This window comes from Tupaia chinensis, unplaced genomic scaffold, assembly GCF_000334495.1.
Source record: "Tupaia chinensis unplaced genomic scaffold, TupChi_1.0 Scaffold000438_1, whole genome shotgun sequence".
In the NCBI taxonomy this organism is placed as follows: Eukaryota; Metazoa; Chordata; class Mammalia; order Scandentia; family Tupaiidae; genus Tupaia; species Tupaia belangeri.
In genome coordinates this window covers 201339-206073 of record NW_006159943.1, presented here as the reverse complement: position 1 = coordinate 206073, position 4735 = coordinate 201339, and the positions used below count along the sequence as shown (strand labels likewise).

The window sequence follows — 4735 nt, the reverse complement described above, 5'->3', positions numbered from 1 at the left end:
TATTTACATAAAATATATAGAAAGCTGACCCTTGGGACCAGAAGATGGCATAATGGCTATGTTGCTGGACTCCTATGCAGTTGACCACGGTTTGAGTCCCGGACCCAGTGGCTTAAACTCACACCAGGTGTGTGCGCACCCAAGATCCCGAGAGGAGAACGGAGGAGAAGGGATTGTGGTGTGGCCATCTCCCCAAGGGGTGATTTCTTGTTTTCTGTCTCTCTGTCTCTCTCTGTCTTTCTGGTACGTGCACGTGCCCTCTAGCAAAAACTTCTTCAAAAAAAGAAAGAAAGAAAGCTGGCCCTGTGGCCTAGTGGTTAAGGGAGCCAGGTCCCACATGGCCAACTGTGCAGTTTGAATTCCAACCCTGGCAGCATGAAAAATACTCTTGGCATGTGTACAAGTGTGCTCCAAATTCAAACAGGATAGAGCACGGGAGAGGGGATTGTGACATGACCAGGCTCCATTGGAGAAGTGCTTTCTCCTCTTCTGATTGGCACATGTGCCTTCTGGCAATTAAAATATGTGTAGAATAGGCAAATCCATAGTGACAGTAGATTAACGATTGCTAATGTCTGGTGGGAAGCGGAAATGGGAAGTGACTGCTAAGGGTGCAGGGTTTCTTTTTGGTGTGATGAGAAGTACATAGAATCACTTCCTGACCTTGCACTATGCGGGCTGCAGGTTGGGGTTTGCTCGGTGCGGTCATGTCCATCCTCACACCCCTGCTCCTGAGGGGCCTGACAGGCCCGGCCTGGCGGCTCCCGGTGTCTCATGTTTAGATCCATTCCAAGGCTCCAAAGGAGCAGCTCGGGACCATGGATGTTGGGCTCACTTCCTGCTTCCTGTGTTTCCTCCTGCCACCGGGCTGGGTCCTGTCACACCTGGAGAGCTGTAAGAAGTGGGAGTGAAGGGGCCATCCTCTCCCTCACCCTGTGTCCGGAACACCCCACCAGCCCATCTTGATCATGTCTGCTGCACTCCTGGCTGGCCTCCCCTGGATCATGTTCAGTTCCAGTCACCTCTTCTGCAACCATGACCTCTTGATGTCTCCGTGGTGACATCCTGGGACCACATATATTGGCCCTGCTCGGTAGGGTCCCCTCATAACAATAAAATCTATTTAAATCTTGAAAAAAAAAAAAAAACAGTACATAGAATTAGGCAATGGGAACCAGCAGTTAGCGTAATGGCTATGTCGCTGGACTCCTACGTAGTCAACCGCGGTTCGCATCCTGGACCTCGTGGGCTTAAAACTCACGCCGGGCGCGTGTGCGTGCGTGCCCAAGATCCCAAGAGGAGAATGGAGGAGAAGGGACTGTGGCATGACCATCCCCTCTAGGGGGTGATTTCTAGCTTTCTGTCTCTATGGCTCTCTCTGTCTGTCTGGCGAGCGCACGCGCCCTATAGCAAAAAAAAAAAAAAAAAAAAAAAAAAAAAACATTCAAAAGCATTAGGTAATCATGCGATTGTACAACTTTGTAAATACACTAAAAAATGCCGACTGTACTTATAGTATAATCTTTAAATTTTTTTATTGTTTTTTAGTTTTGCTATCCAGTACATTGGCTTACCAAAGAAAGACAGGGAAGAGAAGTGAGAAATTATCCTCTAGGGTAATGGCCACACCACGATCCCTTCTCCTCCAGTCTCCCCTTGGATTTTGGGCAAGCACACACACGCGTTTAATATGATTTTCAAGCTGCCGGGTCTGAGACTCAAACTGTGCTTTGACCCTGTGGCATCCAGTGCTTTAACCTCCATGTCATCTGCTGGCCTGAAGTACACTTTTAAAAAGAGTACATTTTGTGGGGGACCAGTGGATGGTGTAATGGTTATATCACTGGACTTCCATATAGTTGACCACAGTTTGAGTTCCAGACCCAGAAACTTAAAACTCAAACCAGGTCTGTGTGCATGTGTGCCCAGAATCCCAAGAGGACAATGGAGGAAAAGGGATTGCAGCATGGCCATTACCCTTGGGGTGTGATTTCTCTCTTTCTGTCTCTGACTCTCCATCGAGCATATGCGTCCTATAGCAAAAACCTCTCAAAAATTTTTTTAGAAAGTACACTTTGGGGGACCAGCAGGTGGCAAGATGGTTAAGGTGCTGGACGCTCCCACATGGCCAACCATGGTTTGAGTCCCAGACCTGGTGGCCTGTTTTCCCACTTTCCCTCTCTCTTTTTGTCTCTCTCTGGTCAAATTAAAATAAATAAATGAATAAATTAAAAAATTAAATAAACAATTTTTTTTTTTTTTAAAAGTACACTTTGGGACCAGCAAATGGTGTAATGGTTACATTGCTGGACTCCCACTTAGTAGACTGCTGCTTGGGTCCCGGACCCGGCGACTTGAAACTCATGTTGGGCCCATGTGTGCATGTCCAGAATTCTGGGAGGAGAATGGAGAAGGGATTGCAGAGGTTGCCCTCCATGGGGAGTAATTTCTCACTCTCCGTCTCTCTGGTGAGTGCACCCCATAGCAAAAATCTCTCCAAAAAAAAAGAGAGAAGAGTATTTTTTTAAAAATAATTATTTCATTCAACTTTATTTACTTGTTTATATTTAAATTTGACCAGAGAGGAACAGAGTGAGAGAAAGAGAGAGAAAGTGGGAAAGCAAGCAAGCCGCCAGGTCTGGGACTTGAACCATAGTTGGCCATGTGGGAGTCCAGTACTCTTAACCACCATACCACCTGCCGGGCACCGAGAAGAGTACATTTTATGGTATATGAATTATTTATTTCTCAAGAAAACAATTTTATTATTATTATTATTATTATTATTTGGTCAGAGGGCACATGTACTCACCAGACAGAGAAAGAGAAAAAGGAAGCAGGAGAAAACACCTTCTAAATAGGGCATGGTCACAATCCCTTTTCCATTTCTCCATGCTGTTCAGATTTGGGGCATGCACACACACACATCTGTTGTGTTTCTCAAGCCACTGGGCCAGGATCTGAACTGCGGTCGGCCACGTGCAATCTGGCTGCCTGAACCAGCAGGCATTTCTCAATTTCTTAAAAAGGCAAAAGTAAACACAGTGTAATATTTGTTTTAAGTTTCCTTCTTTCTCCTTCAGCGAGACAGAGAGAGACAGACTGACAGTCTAGACAAAAATCATCCCACTGAAATCCAACCCCAGTCTCTGTCAGCCCTGGCTCAAAGGCACTTCAGGGTCTCCGTCTAGGAACCAGAACCATGTGGATCAGCCTCACAGATGCTTTCTTTTCTTTTTCTTTTTTTTTTTTCTTTTTTTCTTTCTTTTTTTCTTTTTTTTTTTTTGTGTGTATATGGCGAGTGCACTTGCCAGAAGACAGACAGAGACAGAGAGACAGACAGCAAAAAAATCACCCCCCAGGGGGGATGGCCACTCCGCAACCCCTTCTCCTTTATTCTCCTCTTGGGATCTTGGGCACGCATGTACATGCACCCAGTCAGTATGAGTTTAAGCCACTGGGTCCGGAGCTCGAACCGCGGTCGACTACATGGGAGTCCAGCGACATAGCCATTATGCCAGCTGCTGGTCCCCACAGATGCATTTTACCTATATGCCACCGTCAGGGTCCAATACAATGGTTGTTTCAATCAGAATCCCAGAAGCATTATGTTCTAGGGAGAAGAGGCAAGGGGAAAACAATGTTATGTCACTGGATTCCCACATGGCTGACCACAGTTCGAGTCCTGGACCCCAGTGGCTTGAAACTCACGCAGAACGCATGTGTATACCCAAGATCCCAAGGAGAAGAATGGAGAAAAAAGGATTGCTGCATGGCCCATATCCCCAGGGGGTGATTTCTCACTTTCCCTCTCACTGTCTCTCACTCTCTCTTTCTCCAGCGAGTACATACGCCCTAAGTTGAAAACTTCTATATAAGAAAAAAGTTAATCTGGAAAAATACACCTATCAGAATACGCAAGGAAATGCAGAAGAAAATCTGCTTACCCTAACATTAAAATCTGCATAGAGTTGGAACCAGCAGGGGGCATAGTGGTTATGTTGCTGGACTCCCATGTAGTTGACTGTGGTTGGGTCCTGGACCCAGTGACTTAAAATTCACTCTGGGCACGTGTGTGTGCATGCTCAAAATTTCGAGAGGAGAATGGAGAAGGAATTACAACATGACCATTCTCCCTGGGGGGGTGATTTCCCAGTTTCTGTCTTTTTGTCTATCTCTTTCTCTCTGGCGAGTACATAGGCTCTATAGCAAAAATCTCTAAAAAAGAAAAAAATGCATAGGGTTACCCTTTCTTTAAAAAAAGAAACTGTGATCTATCTATCTATCTATCTATCTATATAGATATAGATATATAGATATATGTAGATATTTTTTAGAATGTGATTTTTTAAAGAATTATTTAATTTTATTTATTATTTATTCATTTGTTCATTTCAATTTGACCAGAGAGGGACAGAAAGAGAGAGAGAGAGAGAAAGCAAACCGCCAGGTTCAGGATTTGAACCACAGTCTGCCATGTGGGAATCCAGCAACTTTAACCACCATGCCACCTGCAGGCCCCAGCACAGGGTTACTCTAATAACACTATAGCAAATAGAGCAAATGAATAGATCAATGTGATAGAAAATACCATTGTGTGTGTGTATGCCATTTCATATACAGAGATGATGGCAACTGTACAGAAGGGAAATTTTTTAAAAGAATTATTTTATTTGACTTTAGTTATTTATTCATTTTAATTTGACCAGAGAGGGACAGAGAGAGAGAGAGAGAG

General features: G+C 44.5%; 1 pseudogene; it reads left to right on the top strand.

Moving 5' to 3' along the window:
- Positions 1 to 617: 617 nt before the first annotated feature.
- Positions 618 to 979, top strand: LOC102479741 (cytochrome c oxidase subunit 8A, mitochondrial pseudogene; annotated as a pseudogene).
- Positions 980 to 4735: the final 3756 nt, after the last annotated feature.